General features: G+C 42.6%; 1 long non-coding RNA gene across 1 annotated transcript in view; it reads right to left on the bottom strand.

The window, feature by feature from the left end:
• The window catches only part of LOC147656699 (uncharacterized), an 86,889-nt gene extending 65,615 nt beyond the window's left edge, over window positions 1–21,274 (bottom strand). Inside the window, exon 1 of the long non-coding RNA XR_015293634.1 lies at window positions 21,121–21,274. This is a non-coding gene — a long non-coding RNA (uncharacterized LOC147656699). The remainder of the gene's footprint in view (window positions 1–21,120) is intronic.
• Between the last annotated feature and the right edge of the window lie 424 nt (window positions 21,275–21,698).

Below are 21,698 nucleotides of genomic sequence, written 5' to 3'. Positions count from 1 at the left end.
CCTCCTCCTCGACCCCTAAGTGACAATGATTTGCCTCGTGACTTCTTATTCGCCCTCCTCGGAGACGCGCCACGTGATCAGCACCGAGGTCTCTATAACGGCAAATTGCCATTGGAGGACGCGAGAATTTTCTCTATTCCTCTTTCTCTCCACTCGATACGATTCACGGATAGCCTCGATCGTTCGGATCGATCGATAAAGAAGAAGCATTATCGTGGAGACAAGCGCTCCTTTCTTGCGTTTCACGTTCGCTCTACAAGCGAATTTCCGGTTGAAAATGAATAATTTCGGATCATTCGTTTCCTCCATCGATTATCCTTTTTTCCTCTTTGTCTTTAACATGCCTTTCTGATGTTTCATTGAATTACAGGCAATTGGAATTGGCTCGAGTTACACGGAGTCGCTTTCAGATTCGAGGATTGCTTGGCGAAGATTGAAATGGTAAGAAAATAATTTTTAGAATAATATATCGATAAATCCCACGCGAATTAAATTCCGAATATCGATCGACGTTTCGATTTCGTTCGAGCTTCCAATCGAACGAATCGAGAACTTTGAACGAGACGAAAATTGAAAGGAGAATAAAGATGAAACGAATATATATGATAGCCAGGATGAAACGAGAACGACAAGAGTTGTCGCTAAAGTTGGTCGCCGCCGCCGCCGCCGCCGTTTCCGTATTCCGGGGAGAGACGCGAGTTGTGTGTCTCGTAGTCAAAGTGAACCGACCGGTTTTGGCGGGCTTTGGACCGCGACTCGTTCAAAGAAATTCAAATCGAGTTAAAATTAGCAAGGCAAAGCCACGTCGGTGGGGAGGGGGAGGAGGTGGTGGTCCCTTCTGATCTTCAATATTCCGCTCATAACATCGGTTTCTATTCCGCCGCCCGTCTAGCTCTGATCGTTCTTTCTCACGAAATTCGTGTCCGGAACGGCGAGGCGAGGCGAGGCGAGGCGAGGCGAGACTCGTGTTTCTATGGCGACACACGAGTTAGGCGATGAGAGATACGTCGCAATTACTTTTTCTAACTTTCCTTCGTTCGAAATTGTTTATCGGTCGCGGTTTTAATTTTAATCGAGATCGGAAAATTTCAAAAAAATTTCAAGAAGATGATGGAATTGATCGTTCTAAATCAAAAGATCCCCCCTCTGTTTTGATCGATTAATTTTTCTCATCGTAATAATATGACGAGAATGTCGAAAGATTACGCGTCGGTACGATTTTTCGAGATTAATTTCGAGATTAATTATCCATCGTTGGACACGAGTCGAAATCACTTCGTATCCGGATTACGAATTAAATGGCGTCTCGCGACACGAAATAATCGTTTCGTTTGGCCGGCCCTCGTTCGAGGATTAATTGATCGCTGCCACGTTTACAGATTAATTGGCAATTTCGTTCGAACACGTTGTGTTTACCACGCAAGACGTTTTCGTAATGGCGTATCTTTTGATCGCCCCCTCTTCCTGCCCATCGTTTCGAATAAACGAAACTCTGTTAACACGCAATTTTCACCTAAGCCCCGAGGATACTCGGCCGCCGAGTAACGCTCCTCTCCAACCGTTTCATATTTCCTGTGCATGGCTGTGCCAATACCGCGCACAACAGTCCTCGTCACTTGGCTCGCGTGCACAATCGAGAATTTATATCTCTGGCTCGTCCATTTTTCACTTGTCCCGCGTAATCATAATTAATCTGTAATAGTTAACGTGCTGTGTAACAAATGGAAATATGGATTTAAAGGCGGCGAGCGCAAGAATGTCGAAGATAACGATCGAACGATTAGACCGGTATTTACAAACCCCTTGACTCCCCATTTTTTTTCCTTCGAAAAAAAAAGAAAAAAAGAAGAAGAAGAAACGAAAACGAAAACCCACGCGGGTCACGCGATCGTTATCTCGTATTAATCAAATGCCATAACGTTTCGATCGATATTCAAATGGAGAGAGAAGCAAACGGAAGCAAAACGGCTACGAGTTAACTCTCGGTTTGTGATCAGTCACGTGTATCGGTAAAATTGATCGGTAAGATTGAAAATGTATATATTTTTTATATTAAATATTGCTTTGCATAAATGTTCGGAATGTTCATAAAGATATAGAAGAATTATGGAACCCGTTTGATCGGTCAATAATTAAATTCGAATAAATAAGGATGAAACTTGTCTCGAGCAACGAGTCGATTTCAGAGTTCTCGTTATACTATTAATGAGATCGGTGTGAGCAACGTAAGGGATAAATATATTTATCCGTTTGAATTTATAAAATTCAATCAATTCCGAAGATAACGATTCCCGATCGACGGATAAAAACATCATTCACAAGCGTGGAATCTCGTTCTTTAAAACGTCTTCTTCATTTATCCCGATACGACTTCCGGTTCCCGAGATATTATCATCAGCAAAGAGAAGGATAACTTTTACTCGTTTACCTTCGAATCCAATCGAATCCTATTAAAATTAGGACCATTAGAAGCGCGGAACTTTAAATCGCGTTTTCGTTTATCTCTATACAACTTCCGGTTCTCGAGATATCGTCGTGTAAAGAGGAAGATAATTGTTTAATTGTTCATTCCCTTATTTCTTAGTTTCTTCCTTCTTGTTTATTCGAATCTCTCGCTCGCACCTCGTCTCGCTGACCTATCCCAAACTACAGAGACAAGACAGACGCGATTCCTGGAAAAGCGTAGTACACAATTTCCAAGGAAAAAATATAGGTCGCATCATAATCTCTTACGTTAGGAATACATCTCGGTTCGAGATATCGACATAAATCAAAGAGTGGCTTTAACGGCATGCGTTTCCTGAATACCGTCGTTTTGTCGATTACAATTCTCGCCCTCTTCTCGTGATTTTTATTACAAAAATTCCAAGAGACATAATTCAACGAACACGAACGTTATTTCTCGTAACACGACGTATCTTCCATTACTTGAACGCTAAAATCGAGAAGGTCGGTTAAAAATCAATTTTAATCGTTGAAGGAGGAGGAGGAGAGTTCATCGCAATCGTCGATATTATTGCGAGCCGAATCGAAGAGTAATTAAACCGGTCGACGAAAAGTGATCCCCGGCATCAAGGTTCACCCCCTTTTCTCCTGAGCGTGGCATTATGTAATTAACGTACGGGGGCCGGCCATTATACGAAAATTCATCAACAAATTGGCCGTGATCGGGGCTATCATTGAGCGGCGGACGGCTCGAGCTACTAAGAGCAAATTGCGGTTACTCTCGCTAATTGAAGCCCAACCTCGGCTATAACCCCGCTATAAATAGGCCCGTTTCGCGCCCGATGCGTGCAGACACGCGCGCTTCTCCTGCCTTTCCGCATTACGTTCCGTGAACGTGCGTTGCTACGCGTTGTTCGCGCTACAACGCGACCGTGGAGGGGATGCTCTGACGTCACTGGTAGCGCGTGGAGCAGATTGAATCGGTGCCGGTCGTTGCTAATGGACTCTGTCAAAGGGATCGGTAATTCGGTTTCTATCGCGTGCTTTGTCGCCGCCCGACATTCACGCGGATATGGATTTGACCATTTTTTCGAGATTGTCTTTCGCGCGAGAGATCGAAGGGGTGTCGGGGCAGGAAGAAATTTTAATCCTTTCAAGGAGGATTAAAGTTTTCTTTTTTTTTTGAAATAAATTCTATACGCCGATGTATCGACGCGTATGATTGAATGCTGGACAGGTGTAAGTTTCACGAAGCTCTTTTTGTAAAAAGACTACGGAACGCTCGTTGCGATTTTATAAGTGGAATATTTATGGGGTGTTATTGGAAATTATTGTTTTTCACAATTTCTTTTTTTTTTGAAATATGTGGAATACATGGACAGGAAATTACATTAAATCCATCGATTTCGAATCGAGTAATGCTCGATATATTATTACGAACATTTCCTCTGAACTCTTATTCGAGCGAAAAATTATAATTTACGAGAATTAGATTACACGAGTAATTTAGTTACAACCTTTGAGAAAACGATTTTCTACTACAATCGAACGAAAAATACATTTTAACGCTATTCTGCTAACGATACAGATATACACAGTAAACAACATGTCATTTACTAATCCCTTAATTAACAAAATACCAACGAACGTTCTAAATAACTTCTCGTAAATCTCCCACCTCCCCTCACTCGAAAAAAAAAAACAACTATATACTTACAACAAACATTTCGTAGCCAAAACTCTTTCTATTCAATTGGCCATATATACATATTTCGCCAATTTCACGTCACACACGCGGCTATTGCCAATTTCCGAGTGACAAACGCGCGATATCACGCGATTCAGCCCATAAAAAAAAAAAAAGGAAAAAAAGAGAGAGGGAGAGAGAAGAAAATGGGAAAGAGGGTAGGCGGCGGGGTCCCATAAAAATTCAAAGTCCAATCTCGGCATCGAAGTCCGTGAAAGAGCAACAGGGGTGGTCGCAGGAGGAGGAATTAGACAGGGACGATCGACGAGGGAAAGGTGAATATTTCAAAACGAGAGTGGCGATCCACGGTTATATCGTGTGAATATATACATACACATCCCGCACGCGTGTATAGACGGCTCGCGTGCGGGATGCCGGATCGATTGTCCTTGCCTCTCAAGGATTGTCTCAAGGGAGTTGGGGTTGGAATAGAATTTATAGCGCGCGTTTCTGGCATATTAATAGAACGCGCGATGCTAGAGCTGCCGATCCAATTGTCGCGCCCGACGCGAGGCTTCGATTCCAAGCAAAAAGAGCGAATTCCGTGACGATGATGATGCTTGCCATGATGTAGGAATCTTTTTCTCTCGTTGTCATTCTTGTAATAATAAGCATCGAACGATAAATAATGTACAATCTGAAAAATTGTGCGGAATAAAATAGCTATTCGATATTCGTTTAATTTACTTTCGCTCGTTCTTCTTTCTCAACATTCGAAACTCGATCGAATCGAGTAATCTTGCACAGGAGGAAAAGATTCTCCCGTGCATGCTCACCTCGAAATAAAGAATTACAGATTTCAACAACTTCTTTAATAAAAGAAACTGGAAACCCGTTGGTTTCTCAAAATACAGTGCTTCTTGCTGACCATTGAATTTCGAATCCACGAAGACAGACCAGCATTTACGTCATCGCGATAGTGTCCTCGCGAGGCACGATGCGAAATTAGATAAAAAAAAGAAAAGAAAGGAGACAGAGAGAGAGACAGATTAAAGAGAAGTACAGTGACGCCGATCGAGGAACTACACTGATTGGAAGATCACTAAGAATCGAGTGAAATATCTGTACGAGGAATTCTCTAAATGTGTGTGTGTGTGTTTAATACTGTACCATATGGATGTTCTTTACAGTATGATCGTTTCTCTGCGAATCGTGATGACATGATTTCGAGCAGAGAAATTTCTATTTAGAATTTTCGAAATGACGGGCCACGGTTCACGGTTACTACCCTATAATCCGTCCGAACAATCTGTCAATAAAATATTTTCGTATGCACATTCTACTCGTGAACATGCTCTGTTAATAACGATACTGTTGTTGTAATACATGTACACTATGTGCCATTGCAGGAGTAATTAATCAAATTGGAAAGTTAAAGGGTGGAAAAGTTATTGCACCAAACTCCAATTCGTATAATGGTGCAATAATTCATTTAACCCTTTAAACGTAAAATCCAATGAATTTGTTTCGTTTCGTTCATCTAGATGAAACACAAAACAGGTTTAAAGGATTATTCAGGTTCTTACAATTTATCAATAAATCATAAAACATATTCACGATGAGAAAGAGAAAAATCTTCCAATATTTCAACATCGTGATTATTCGATCTGGAAAAAATATTATTACGAATAAAATGTCAATAAATGAAAGGGAGGCAAGACGAGTTATACTGTGCCATGAATTATCGTACAGTAACGAAGAATGCCACGTGTATATATTATATATACGTAATAATTAATTAATCCTCGTTTTCATACGATTAGAAAAAAAATTATCTAAATATATCACGAAAATGTAGAATCTGATATGTACAGATACTACTTTTTGCAGCCACAGTACGTGTTGTTTCTCAGGTTACTTTTTCTTCTGCGTCACTGTGCTCCCATTGACGTTCGCAATGTGCGTTTTCTCGCTCACGTGGACACCGAGCTGGTCTCGAGTAACAGGCCTTGCTCGCGCGGATTTCCACCCAAATCTAAACCCATCGAATCGAAGTGGAACTCGTTCGTTTCCTCGATCATCCGACTTGTCCTCGTCATCGTCTTATTTCGCTTATCTCTCGTGCCGCGAAAAATTGTTATCGTTCGAATTATGTACCATGGCCTATAAATTGTATCGTAGCGTGGAAGGAAAAATGAAAATGATTGGTGGCGTAGCTTTTGTTAATTATTTGAAGCAGGAGTGATTTGATTGAAACACGAATGCGTTCAAATTTAATTTTCACGATATTTGCGAAATACTTGATCTTCGATAGAATTCACGATAGGTTTAGATTTAGATTAAAAAATGTTAGTGCCATCCACGATTTTTATATCTCCAATCTATGCACGATTCCATCTATGCCAGTAACGAACCGATTTTCGGATACGGATATTGTTGCCACGAAACGAAAAGTGGACGATTTCGAAAAGCCAGATTTTGCCAATCTCGGCATAATTATCGGGATAAACCAATGCAACACAATCTGCGTTATTTTCCCTGTTAATCATTCGCGTTCGACAACAAATCGCGAGAGACAATCGCGCGTGTTTCCTTCACAATTTGAAATCACGCGAGTTGGAAATCTCCGTTTGATCGTTCAATATTGTACTTTCCACCTATATTTGACCACCTCTGTCTCTCGCAATATAAACATTTGGTCTGTATCTGTTGGACGTTTAAATTATTCTAAGCTATTTGTCGAGGAGGAGAACGAAGGGGAAGAGAGACAGAGAGAGAGATATATATTACTCTCCCCGTTCCGTCGTCTCTCCGCGTCGTTCCGCTTCCCCGCTATAATCTGGACGACCCTAATAACCATACTTTACCCTAAGTTTCCGTGTATTAGCATGTTTAACGAGCAACGACGCCAAGCGTTGTTTCGCGAAACGAGAAAACATTAATGGCCGTGCCGAGTCCGCGTTTCACATTCCACTCTGTCAAGATCGAATTTATACTCTAGGCGGAAATGATGCCACTCTATATTCCACGGGGGCATGGCCGGAATTGAATAAAATTGAAATCGGTCAGAAAATATTCCAATTTTTATGCTTCTTCGTATTTCTTGGAAAATTGGGAAAATTGCAAGTTGAAACGATGCATCTTTCGTTTCTTCCCTGGATTACTTATTTCCCTTATATACCGCTCGTACAACGATCGTCGAGAGAAATTGCGCGTATTGTCGATTAATTATTAACAGTACAAACAGTAATTTTTAATCGCGTGAATTCGTTCTCTTTGCTCGTTCGAATTCTCCAAGATCGTTTCCTCAAAAAAAATTTAACTAGATCCAATTTCGTTTGATCGCTCGAAACGAATAATTTAAAATGTAAAATATTTTTATCCAAACCATCTCGTTTCAAACGTTCCCGTTATCATATAGAATCTTCCCTCCGTTTAAATTCCCATCCCAATGTAAATCTAACGAACGCAATCGATATGAGGATTAAATAAATAAAAACAAAAAAAAAAAAAACACTTTGAAAACTTCGAAACTTGAAAAATAAAGAAAGGGAAGGACGATGGTAATAATCGTACACCCGATACCTTCAAGTGCCATTTCTCCATCAACCCTTCCACCGAAAAACCGATAACAGTAGCGATCCCACGATCGAGTTTCGACAATTACACGTAGGAAGTTTCAGAAACGTGTTCCCCGCCGTTCTAATAATGGCCATTAAAGCGACGTATCGCGCGAACCTTCTCGCGGCGCGAGGGATCGGGGGTTGGCAGGGGGTTGGGCAATAATTGCGCGAGCAAGCCGCGAAATTAGATTACACCGTGCCAGCAGGAAATCACGGGCGCGTTTAATGGCGGCGATGAAATAAAGAAAGCCACTCGCGGCAGCAGGACCATTTTCATGCATTACGCTCCCGGCTACGATGCATTATTATACATTATGACGCATTACGACGCGTTACGCCGCGGTTATGTCAACCAACTCCGCCGCAAGTCTTTCCATGAATTATGTATGCGAGAACTCTCTCTCTCTCTCTCTCTCTCTCTCTCTCTCTCTCTCTCTCTCTCTCTCTCTTCTGCGCGCGTGTGGCCTCGATCAAGGGAAAAAAATCCGCCCCAAATCCATCCTTATTTTTCGTAGTTTATTTCTAACGATGTTGGTCGGCCACGAAAGTTTTTTTCTTCTTTTTTCCATAATCAAGGAGATTCGGTTGTCTCGAAAGTAAAGACCGATTTTGTCGATAGAAATTTGTTGTTGTTGTTGTTGTTGTGTCCTATTTTTGTTCAATAATAAAATTAAACTATTACGAAGTATATGTTTTTATAGTTTAATGTTAAATGGATGAGTCTACAGTAAACTTTTTTGTTAATTGATATATATATATATATATACACCTGTTCTGTTTGAGTATATATTTTAGTTAACGCGCGGTGATACGTAAAGAAATTTTATCATCGCGCCACTCACAAAATTCCCAATATTATAATCTTCTGATAATTTTCTGATAATTAATGAAATCCTAATTTCGAACCCTTAAAGTTGATCTTAATAATTTCTTAAGTGGAAGATGTATAATCTTGACAAAAGCAAAGCAAGCACTCTGATATCCAAATATTGACAGAGGAGAAGGTTCCTTTCTTGGTTACGCTTTATTCGAGGCGGGGATCTTCCAAAGTTTATGCATCTGTTCCACGTAATGAAAGTAGAACTGCAACAATAATATCTTCCCTTCGCAACAACTCCATCCTTCGCTCCTCCTCCGAGTCTGTTGTTTATGCAAAGTCAAAACTTCATTCCACGCGTCTACGCCGCAGACATCCATTATCGAGCGAAGGTTGAATGCACTTAGCCCGAGACGAGAGAAACGGCCGAATGAAATGTTAAACAAATACATCTACGTCAAAACGGTGAGCGGTGCCGTGCATGTCACGAGCATCGATGGAAAAAGGAGCCACGCTGTTTAAACCTCCCCTCCTATTCATAGACCACCCCTCGCCCCATCATTTCAATGATCTATCGAACAAAAAGGACTTTCGTGGTGCTCGACTTCCGATGGAAATCTGTAGATGGATATCGCATTCTTTTTTTTTTCTTTCTTTTTCATGATTCTTTTCAATGACCGAAAGAAAAGCGCAGTCTTTGTGCTTCCGTCGAAACAAGCATTCGTTGAAAATTCATTGAACGATGATGCGGCGAATCTGACGAGTCAAAGTATAAATTGAAGAAAGAAAAAAATTGGAGAAACGTCGGAGAATATGTGTTCCTCTGTTATAGAATATTAATCATTCAAAGCCAGTGAGAAAATTAAACTTTCAATTTGACTCGAAATTGAACAATTAATTAATAATTAACACCACCATCTGTTGTTCCTCTATTGTTATTATTATTATTATTATTATATTATGAATCATCGTGAACGTAATAACGTCTGGTGATGTTGTTCAGCCTCGTCAAATATTGTATACCTTTCGCAATTAAATCGGCTATTCTTTTCGTCTCGAAAAGAAATTATCGCGCCCCCTTCAAGGTTGGCTAATTAAATCGGACGACGTTCCGGATCAGAGATTCACCATCGGACGATGCTTTTCTTTCAGACACAGCCACTCTTTACCAGACCAGAACGAACGTGCCTCGTCTCTTATTGCTGGAAACGTTGCTGAAAACGCGGATCGTGGAACAGCGGGGGACAAAGTCACGAGGCGACTCCCGCTGTTAGATTGCCGGCTCTTCGAGGCTGTTTCGAGTCGAGTCGAGGAATTTCAATCTTTCCTTTTTTGGTTTCCGTTCCACAGAGAGGAGAATACAGGTGGTGGACCGAGCAAATTCGACGAAATTACCGGGGAAATGTGGCTAGACACTGTTTGACACAGTTTTTTTTTTTTACCACAGTCGTCGCGTTACCGGCGTTTGTTCTCTTTGAAACAATTCTTCCTCCATCGATAAGAATTTTGGGACGAATCTTGAACTTTTAGAAAAGAGATCGTGAACGTCAAGCATTGTGCTTGATGTCATGATTCGGGGATGTCGAAATTCATTGGCAAGAAACAAAACGTTTCCCTTCCCTTCGACGGGAATTTTCGATCGCAAGGAGAGGCAAAGGACACGCGTTTCGAGAGTTTCAGAGAGTCGGATGCGTGCACCCTCCGGATCTTTGAATAGGAAAAAATTCGTTCGATCCGCCTGTCAAAAGTTGAAACGATCGCTTATCGAAGGAATCGAGTGGGCAGCGGCGCGCTAATTACACCCAATTAGCGACGACGAGGAGGGGCGTTGCTTGGGGCTGCTTTAAGGGACGATCCTTCAATTAATCACTAATTACCTAGACGGATGACTTTAATCAACGAACGAGCCTCGCCGGTTAATTGACATCGATAGCTTGGGCGCGATTCTTCGAAATGGATTTTCAGAACAATGAGAACGTGGGGAGGCTTCGAAGGGATACACCGTCGATGAAATGGATAATCATTAGGATTATTCTCTCGTGAATTCTCGGTGAATTTTTTCTTCTCTTTTTAAATATGTCAATATATAATTTTTACTTCGATTAAATTTCAAAATAAATCGTGACAAATCTCGCGAAATCAGAAGAATCGAAACGAGGAGTAAAGCGCACTCGTCCTTTTCGTGAAATGTTCGAATCGAGGAGAAAATCGAGCCTGAACTAAATCACCGATAAGCAAGGATAGGACGCGATTAATTAATAATTCACACGTAATTGCGACAATTGTCGGGCATTGATCGAAACGCGGGAATGTCGTCACGGTGGTGTGGTCATCGTGTCACGTCACGGGACTTGGACGCGGGCCGTCGCCTCGTCACGGTCCGCGGATGGATCGTTATATTAATTTAGGGCTAGCGCTCATTAAAACTTAACGATAGCGCTCGTTATCCTCGCCCGATAACGACGCACGCACCGATTATTATTCAACGATTATATCGCTCAACGTTTTGTTTCGCCTTCGTTACCGCCGCGGCCCCCAAAAGCGGCCCGATCATTACGGGGATACCCTCTCTTTTCCATGGCCCGTGCTGTCCTTTTTAACTCGATACATGCTATCCACCGATCGTCCTCCAACGAGGATGTCTTCGTTATTCGATTTATCATACCTTCTCCTCATACCTTTCTGAAAAAACGGTTCAACTGGTTTCTCGACAAGGTGTAAAGAGAACGATAAAAATTTGTACATCGAAAATACGTATATCTTCGCTTATTTTTAATTTTGGAAATCTGAAGTCCATCTTAATTCAATTTCAAGATCTCGATTTCAAAATCAACGAATTCTTTTCTCGAGAAAAAAAGTTTCGACTGGAATGATCAACAACGACGATTGATCCTTCAACTCTATCTATCTATCTATCTATCTATCTATCCATCTATCTATATCCGTCCCAAAATAAAAGAAAATCCAAGGTGTCCAAATACGAGGGAAAAACCCGTCGATACGGTTTTCAGACAAACGCAGCTTTCCAACAAACACCGAGCGAAACTAGCGGCTCTATTATTCGAAAGTAGAGTGGAAGAGGGGGCGAAGGACTCTTGGGAAAAGTTCCCCAGGACTCGCCTCAGAGATTATCACGTCCTCTCTCGTCGCTCCAGCCACCCCCTCTCCCCCGCTCAACCTCCTTCAACCTCCTCCTCCTCCTCCGCACCCCCTTAACGCGCCAACCTCATCTTGCATTCTACAGGAGGATTAAGGCTGACGGCATTCCCGGGTTTAATAAGTGTCGCCCGAATGACGTGAATTAGTCCAATATGTCTGAAGCTCCCGGTAGCAACAATTCAGGGCTGCTGCATCGCGTAATTAAAATTACTCCGCGCGTCATACTTTACGTCAGGCCCGCGTTTCCTGTCGCAACGCGGGGCGAGAGCGTCGCCTCCGCCGTAATTGAAGGCCCCCTCAGGGGGGGAGGAAGGGTATTGGGAGGAGAGAGAGAGAGAGAGAGAGAGAGGTATGGGTTCGGAGGATGGGCTTCGAAAGGGGGGAGGGAAAATCGGGGGCCCAGATATAACGAACTCGGGACGATAACTCGTTTCGATGGTTATTATCGTGTGCACGAGGGAGTTAAACGCGTGATCGGGGAGAACGTTCGATTCCTTTATCCCCGATCATCGTGGTTCAATCCTTCGAGGTTGAAGTTTATATTTGACGTTCTGAAAAATAAAGCGGTGGTTTGCATTTGAGCAAAGAAAAATTGTGACAATCACCGGTGAAGATAGAGATAAAGATATACGAATCGCATCAAAATGCAAAATTTTGGAATTTTATCTTTATCTTTGATTTTATACGAGTTTTCGTAGAGAAAAACTATCATCCTCACTGGTAGGATGTTTAAATATGATTGGGACAATCATCGAAAATCCTACTCAACAATTAAAAGATAAACCCCTTTCTTCACATTTCCTAACAAAAAAAAAAAAAAAAAAAGAAGGAAACATACAATTATCGTGGCAATTTATTCGAGATCCCGTTTAAATTGTCCCTCGTTGAGAAGGGACCTCGCGACTCTTCCCCCCCCTCTCCCCCCATTGGCGCACCCCCGCGGGGAGAACGGTTAGGGGCTGGTTGTGGCCCAGTTTCGGCATCGATGCGCCGGTAATTGCATTGGAACGGGCGCGAGTCCTCGAGCGGGTCGAGCGCAGTCGGATATTTAATATAAAACGGGCGGAACGGCGATATTGCGGAAGAGGTCGCGGGGTCCCAACACCGTGTTCCGTGCGGATGCAACGGCGAACTGGGTCGTGGCGGATGATATTTTTACGCGGCCGATTTTTAACCGCTCCTCGCCAAGGGAAAATGATACCCGATCGATGGAAAGATACCCTCCTCGCCCCGTGAACGAGGGGATGCGATTATCGCTTCCCTCTTCCTGTGTTTTGAGCGTGTTCACTGTAATTGGGGCTTCACGGGCGGAAACTACGATTGGAAATTTTATATCGACGCATACGGTTTCGTTATTCTTAAACAGTTTTATATATATATATATATGATGGAACGATGAGGAATGATCGAAGCAAGAGCGCACGTAACAAAGATGGCGTGTTCGCGAATACAAATGAAGAAAGCGAAGAAATTGGGAAATGAAAATACGTTTAAAGAGCAAATCGTCTTTAGAAACGATGATTAAATTACAGTTGGAATTCCGGGAGAGCTATTCCAACCGAGCGTCGTCCCTACCTTTCGATACAAGTAAATAATTCGTCTTTTCTTTAACGGAGGATGGTCGATTCCGTACCTCGATCGGCGCATCCTTCGACGTCTCCTCGCGTTCCTCGAGCTGAAAAGAAGGGAGAAAAGAGAGAAAATGAAGAGAGAGACGGGTTAATTGGTGTTGCTTTACGGAAGGAGGGGACGTTAAATTTAGCGGCACGCATCGCGTTCAGATCCGGTTACGAAAACTTTCCGCCACGTTCCTTTTTATACACGGTCATCGTTTTTATTTTCAACCGAGAGAAGGACACCGAGCTGCGTCAAACGTTGGAACAAGGCGATCGACCTTTGGAAACGAGAGCGGCACGTTCTCAGGGAAGAAGGCTGCGGCCACGATCGCGTGACTATCGATCGAACCTCGAAAAATGGGCAACATGCTTCGCTACGCGTAATGCTGAGACGCGAGCTCGATTATCACGTGCGCTGATACGTCGTATACGCGTATCGTGTACGCGATAACGAGGAGAAAAATGTATATACATATATATATAAAAATACGTTCGATCGATGGTTCATCGTCCAGTTCCAATTTCATAAATGACATCTAATACGATCGGTCGGAGGATTGTATTAATTTTATTTTCCACGAAATAATGGATAAACGAAAAGTATGTATATTACAACCGTTTCACCTTCTCGAAATTTCTCTGTAAGAAGGAAAAGAACAAAAACCGACCGCTTTTTCGATCCCGCAATCGCTCCTCTGGAAAAAACGGGGGAGGGGGGCAATATTCGCGACGAAAAGAATTTGATGAGCGTGAATTCTCCCTCCGCGGCCACGTGCAAACGCCGGAAAGAATTCTTTCTTACGCCGGTGATCCCTTTCATCGCGCGCGGCACGCCGCGCCATTCGGCGCCAGCGTGCAACGGCCCTGGCTATTGGCGCGTGGCGGTGCTAATGAACTTCGGGGCTCACGTTTTGCGCGAAACACGTGGCACCTCGCGGATGCCACCGGATGCGGGCGCGACACACGCGATATTGGCGAGGAAATTCGAGGAATCCCGGTGGAGCACGCCAACGAAACGATATGTTTGTCGTTAACCTTTTCTTGTTTTTTTTGTCGAAATCTCGTACGAGAATTTTTATTTCTCGAACTCATCCAACACGATTCCAATTGATTCTTGTTTAATGTCGTATCGAAGCGATGTTGGGATATTCGAGGAATTTTCGGTGAACGAAGGAAACGAGATAATTTAAAAATTGAGGATACGATGTATCACTGTGCGATTCACAGCACGATTCGAAATAAAATTTCTTGCTAGAGGCACGATTTATCATGGTTCTTTCAAATCTTTGCCAAGCTTTGCGATTAATTTATATGATATTGAAATGAATTAATGTTGTAACCGTTAATAGATTGGCTTGAGCTTTTACACTTGAAATTAGCGAGCGTCGAATGATTTATGGATGGCGGCATCGTTTCGATGAATCCATCGATCGGATTCCTCGAGAGAGAAGAGGATTGTTAGATTCAATAATCATTGTGCACGCGTTGACGAGAGAATAATTGATGGAAGAATTTCCAGATGGAAAGAACGCTTGGTTCCATTGAAGCAAGGATTTCGGGACAAATTTCTTCGATTCGACTTTGTCGCGTGTCAATCGTCAAATTAACATTAAATCGCGTGAACTTGCGAATTTCTTCTTTTCCACGGTGGATAAAACGTGCGTGCACAATAATGCGCGAGTGCAGCACGTGGGGACAGGATAAATCCCATGGATGAAATTTCTCGTTGAGCAGCTTTGAAAGTCGACAGTTCGAAGATGGCGGTGACAAATGTTCGCAATACCGGAGGGAAACCTGTGTGTATATACGTTATTCACATAATTTCCAGGATCTCTGCGAGGTTAAATCTCTTCCATCTCGAACCTTTTTCCAACCTTCTCCACCATCTTCTCTTGATTTTCGTCGGCTTGTGTTGCGTTACTTGTGCGCACCTGTAATCCACCATCCACCATACTTACGACAAAAGTAATGCGCGAGAATAAATATTGTTATTTTCGCTTCGTCGAAAAATATATTTCGATGAAAATTTCATCTCTGAAATGATTTACGGATTAAAACCGAAAATTTACGAATATAAGAATCGCGGAAAAGTTGTGGAGGCAATGATTTATTCGAAGATCACATCGAGTCGTCATGATTAACGATTAATTAGTTATTCAGAAGAAAATCGTGTGATAAAAGTCACTTTAAAGATCATCAATGATCGTCGATAATTATACTCGATATCAAAAGTTATCTTTTCCCTTTTTAATTTATACTCGTAACTTGAAAACTTGAAAATTTATATCGTCCTGGATATTCAGTTGCGGTAATTCAAAAGCTTGCTCTTCTTCCTCGACGGAAAAAAAAAAAAAAAAAAAAAAAAAATAATACGACCTCGAAACGAAATTCGAATAAAAAAAGTTTCTAAGGGTGTTTCATCCGATGGATTTACATATCAGATCGCAGACAATCTCGATTAATTGTAGATACGGTAGAAAAGATGCCTTTCAAATAGGGGGGCGAAATCGAAATACGGTCAACGGATTTCCGCCCTTCTATCTCTTCTCTCTCTCCCTTTCTCTCCTCCCTTTTTTTGCAATTTCGATCGATATCTCCTCTTCATTACGATTTTTAGACGGTTAAACGTTGACCTAGCGAGGATGGCTCTGGTCGCATACGAAATTCATAATTTGCCTGATCGTTCCGCTGGTTAGGCAGCCCGTCGCAAAGGCCAGCGGTGAAATCCTTGCGAAATGCAAGATTTTGCGAGGTAGGGACAACCGTGACGAGGGTGCGATAACGCTAATTAAATCGGCGTCGAGTCCTTGAGCAACGGCCGGGCCATGGGGCTGTCGTTAAACAGTAAATTACCTGTAAACGCGTAATCGACGTAGCGCGACGGAGGGACTGTGACTCCTGCTGAACGTGAAATCGCTCCAAATTGTCGGGAAATCGTGGCAAAATGCTCGTCCTCGTGGCAAACTTTGTTCTTATCCCTGATCACCGGATGCGAGCACGCCAGGAGAAGAAGAAGGAGAAGGAGAGGAAGGGAAGAAAAAAAAAGGAAAGAAGCGACGGAACAGCAAGAAGGGGCTTTTGATGTATGGCAGTTTGGAAAAAAAGAGGAAAAAAGAGGGAACGTGTTCTCTTTCGGTTGCTAGCTGCTGTTCTTTCGTTTAAGAATGTATGCGCGTTGTGTATTAAACAAATGGAAAACGTAGTTTTGTTATATTATTAATTGAATGTTGAAGGATTGTGTTGGAACGTTACAATTGATAAATTATTTCGATAAGATTTTTTACGTTTGTAGGTTTATTGAAAGGTCGATCGAATTATATCTCAGGTTTATCGAACAAGATTGTCAGGATCAATATCTTTAATTGGTTGGTGGTTGTTGGTGGATTTATTTTTTTAAATCTACGTAACATATAATCTTGCCAACGTTAATTTGTCATTGTAATAAAACGATATTCCAGGCAGTGCCAAGGATTAAAGCGCGATAAATATTATTTAACGACACGTTTGATCAAATTTTTGTTAAAATTTCAACGACCTTACACATTCGCGGCAATTTCATATGCATCGGTCTACTATTTATACCATTGCATCGAATTCCAAGTGTCGTTAATTAATAAATTATCTCAATTCAAGTTTTGAAAAAATTTTAAAATCGAACCAATCGAATATTGGGGACTAGAATATTGTTCCAAAAATCAATTCACAAAAAGAACTGAGGAGGATCGAAATTTTCGATCAAAAAGAAAATGTCGTTTATATTCGAGAATGTTCTCGCAAGAAAACAGCTCGAAATTGACGCGTCAACGGGGCCATCAACAAAATGCAGACATAACAACATCGAAATTATGCCGAATCATTTATTGTCCTGTCGGCGCTTTGAACGACTACGCAGTTTCTCGAAATGGCGCGTGGCGGGAGTTCATGCTAATGAACCCAATCCTGAGTCACGTTCCAAAATACAAAAGAATGGGATCACGCACGAGCGAGAAATCGGGATTTGCAAATTGCGACTCTGTTTTTTCCATCAACGTGCCCCCCTCCCCTTCTTTCTTCTATTTCTATTTCTCCTCCTTCCACGCGAATCGGTGTTAGGTTGAGGCTCGCGTGTCTCATCGATCATTTATCTTGCAATCTTGCGAAATCCGTCTACCGAGCTGGCGAAATATGTCGAAATTAAATGGATCTTACTACAGAAGAGGCGGAGTTTAGAATGGAATTCAATTTCTTATTCCACGTCTCCTTCTTCTTCTTCTCTTCCCTCTCCTTCGACAATTCTTCTCAACGATTACTTTAAGATTTTTAAAACGAAAGAAATTTCTTTCTAAAATGTCATAAATACCGTCACTTTTTAAAAAAACCGATAAACGAAATCAATCATTTACGATCTTTTCAAATCCACGAAATCGAAATCCCCGTCCATCCCCACGCGTCTCGTATCTTTTCCTCTTCGTTAACCGCGGAAGAAGAGGAGGAGGAGGAGGAGGAGGAGGAGGAAGAAGAAAAAAGAGGAGGGAAAGGGGGACACGCGCGGTGCAGGTGGGTAAAATAATCACTCGATCGAGTCGAATTAAAGAGAATAGGCGGAGAACGGGCATCGATCTCGGTTTGGTTAGCAGCAGCCGTGGCCAGCCGGTGGTAATTAATCAGCGCGGCGCGCACCGGTAATTAGAGGTATCGATCGACGGCCCAATTAATACGCCTCTTAACCGCGATCGCCGATCGATCATCGAAATGTTATTCACCGCAACGGAAGAATCCTCCCCGTAACGGTATCGGATTAGCGCGAATTAACCCTGCAACGAGGGGAGGATGTCTCTTTCTCGAGGATTCGTGGCGGAGGAGGACTCGTGCGTTTGGCGATAATTTCACGGAGGTCTCTTTTCCTCCTCGACCGAGGAAATTATTGGCAAACATCTTGGCAAAAGGTGGCCTCTGTCCACCGTTTTATTGGATTCTTGGACCATTGATAATTTCCTGGGATTTGTCGCGAGCGAAACTAATTTATTCCTTGCTTTATTTCTTCGGTGTGAAACAATACTTTGGCCAATATCTGAATCTGAATTTTTGTAACGAGACAATTTTGTAAAGTATAAAATTAGATCATGATTGGGATTGTCGAAAATTGTCCACGATGTTTGAAAATCGGAAGGGAAGGTAATTCGATCGAAACGATTATACGTATTTCGCAACGACTACTTGACTATCCAACGCGAAAGAAGAACATACGTTGTACAGGGGTTCAACTTGGTCTCGTCAAAAACAAGCAGACCCACGCCACTCAAACCCCAAATCCCAAAGACCTCCGCCATCCCCAATCAAAACTAAATTATGTACACAAAACTCGTTCAAGCTAGAGCGCTCTATCCACCCGTTTCCGACCCACCTCTCAAAATTTACCGGGAACGTCTTCCTGGAGCGACAGGGGAGGGGCGCCGATTAAACGGTCTAAAATTCCATCGCGTTAATCTCCGTCGAAATATTCGCAGGTGGCCCTTGCGAAACCAGTCGAGAGAGAGAGAGAGAGAGAGAGAAAGGGAGGAGAGAGAGGAAGGGAGGGAACAACACGGTGATTTCGAAGAGGCGATGTTGCATCCGGACGGCGTTAATGCCAACGACTTTTCGTGCGAAAAAACAGAGTGGAAACGAAGTGGAAACCTATCCCAATCAAAAAAAAAAAAAAAACGGAAGAGAGTCGCTTTTTTTGGTAATCGCATAGACGCGCGAAATCGTCGTGTCATCGTGACGAATTTTTCCACCAAGTCCCATCACCAACCTTCCAAGAAACGCTCTCTCTCTCTCGCTCTCTCTGCAACAGAGTGTAGAAATAATTAATTTCAATCTTAGAATGCCTGCCCCGGACGGGTGGAGAAGCTCTTAGCCTGTCGCGAACTTTAGTCGTCGTCGTCGTGGCCACTTTCGACGAATGACCGGGTGTAGCAGAGGGAAGAGAAAACTCTTTCTTTCCTCCTCCTCCTCCTCCTCCTCCCCCTCCTTCCCCTGATGTCCCCGTGTTTTCCGCTTCTTCCGTTCCTTTGTTTATTCTCTCGAATCTTTATACACCACCGCCCGTTTCCTCCTCCTCCCCCTCCTCCTGCTCTCCGCCCCACCGTTCCTCATGAAAATTCGATAGACACGTCGTTTAAGGATATTACCCGAGGCGGCAGCTTTTAGCGCGATTAATTCGGACAAATGTATATATTTTTTCGAAAAGAGAGAGAGAGAGAGAGAGAGTTTCTCTTCAACTTTGAAAAAGAACTATTATCGATTCGAGTCAAAAGAATCATTTTATCCCGAAGCTTGTATAAACGTAGTCGTCAAAGATTCATGCGTATCAAACTTACGTGACAAAGTACTCCCCCAATAAAGAAAATTCCAATTCCAAATCTCCCCCGGAGAAAGCGGAGCCTCGTGCTCGCCTCGCGTTCCAAACGCGTCTCCTCGCTTCGTTTCCAAAAAAAAAAAAAAAAAAAAGAAAAGAAAAAGAAAAGAAAAGAAGACAAAGATCGTCGTCCATTCTCCGAAAACCGATTCTTCCGAAGCGATCGACCGATAAATTTCGCGAATTTCTCTTTGCCTCGCCGCAAACGGCTATTGTCCCCGTGGCTATTTACCCTCCCCCTCCCCCTCCCCCTCTCCCATTGGTCAGCGCACACACATCCCACAACTGGAAATCCCCTCGCGTGGCATACCCCTCGCTTCGCGTGTTTCCTTTCCTTCTTAAAAAGAAGAAGAAGAAGAAGAAGAAGAAGAAGGAGAAGGAAGGAGGAGGAGGAGGGGGGGAGGCGGGGGGGGGGGAATAAAAAAATAAAGAATAAAAAAATAACGGAAACTATCGACGAACGCGCGAGAGGAAACGTCTTTATCTCCCCCCCCCCCTCCTCTCCTCTCCCTGAGCCTTCCTCGCGGAGGAAGCCTCCTCTTCTTCGCCCCGTCTTTCCTTCGCCCCCTTCCCCCTCCTCCTCCCTCCCCCTCGGCGTCTGGTCTGCCCGCGCATAACGCGCGCGCGGGATTCTTTTGGCCGCGAGTTCAAAAACCTCGGCGCGCGTGCGGCTTCCACCGGAATGGCCGCGTGAACTGCCAATTACGTGGGGCGGGGGGAGAGAGGGAGGGAGGGAGGGTGGGTGTGAGAGAGAGAGAGAGAGAGAGAGAGAGGATGCGGATGGCGCGTTGCAGCTGCATCGCGGCCCGCCTCGTTACCCGCCTCGCGATTTTGCGCGATAAGTTCACGGCAACGAGAACGAGAGACGCGAGAACGCTCGCTCGGCTCGCGATTTACCGGTTGTTACGGGACGAAAGGAATTCGAACGGCCATTTAATTCGCCAAGGTCTCGATCCACTGGCTCCCTGCTATTTCCGCGCTTCTCCTACGATTTGAATGATCGTCGCGTTATCGGTGTTACGGGGATCTCATTTTTATCACGTATGTGAATTTTATATCATTTACTCGTCGAGTAATTGTAATGTTTATAAAGAGATTTATAGAAAAAGTGGACCTTTCTAATGGAGAATTTTATATTTTATAATGTAACGCCACGGAAATAGAATCTTCTGTTAAGAATCAGATTGATTTAAAATCGCTTCGAATATGAATGTATTCGAAAAAAAAAAAAAAAAAAGGAGGGGAAATAATAAGGAAGATTCGATATTAATTATCTAAATTATTTCTAATTCAGGTCTCCCGAATAATATAAATTTTTCTAATTTCTGTAATTTCCGAATCCTGAAGTATATAATTCAATAAAAAAGAATACTTTTCCATTATTATCTACTCACAATGCACTCCGCTTCGATTCTGCAATACAACGGCTTCGAAACGGCTTGCACCTCGTCATCCTTCCTTCATTATCCTCTTTCACAACCTACAGAACTTCGGATGCCCTTCTTCGACTTCGAAAGCTACCGCCATAATTCCATAAGTACAATAACTCTTCAACAATAAAGTTACAACAACAAATATTAAATACAGAATAATCTATCGTCCAATTGGATTTTTCTTTTTCGCATTGTTTGTAATATTATCTTTTTCACATAATTAATGATAGATCTACGATGGATAGATCTAGAATTTCACGTGTTACATACGTTTCATAAATTTCAAAAAGGAAATTCTTTAAACAATTGAAGAAGCGACAAAAATATTTTTCTGAAAAAAGCTTCTTTCTTAATTGTTCATACAACGAATAATTCTTACTAATTTTCCTTGATTAAATTTTAAAATCAAAATCAAACACATATGTAACACACACACACACGCGTAACACATACACCAAAAAATTATCAATAAACCTCTTTCTCTCCTTCCGTCCATTCTTAAATCCACCCTCATACCACTCATACATACACGAAACAAA

The sequence above is a fragment of the Apis florea genome, unplaced genomic scaffold, assembly GCF_048593485.1.
Source record: "Apis florea isolate Af1SG1 unplaced genomic scaffold, ASM4859348v1 contig_3496_pilon, whole genome shotgun sequence".
Taxonomy (NCBI): Eukaryota; Metazoa; Arthropoda; class Insecta; order Hymenoptera; family Apidae; genus Apis; species Apis florea.
Note: the sequence above shows the minus strand (reverse complement) of the source record. Positions and strands in the feature narration are given on the sequence as shown.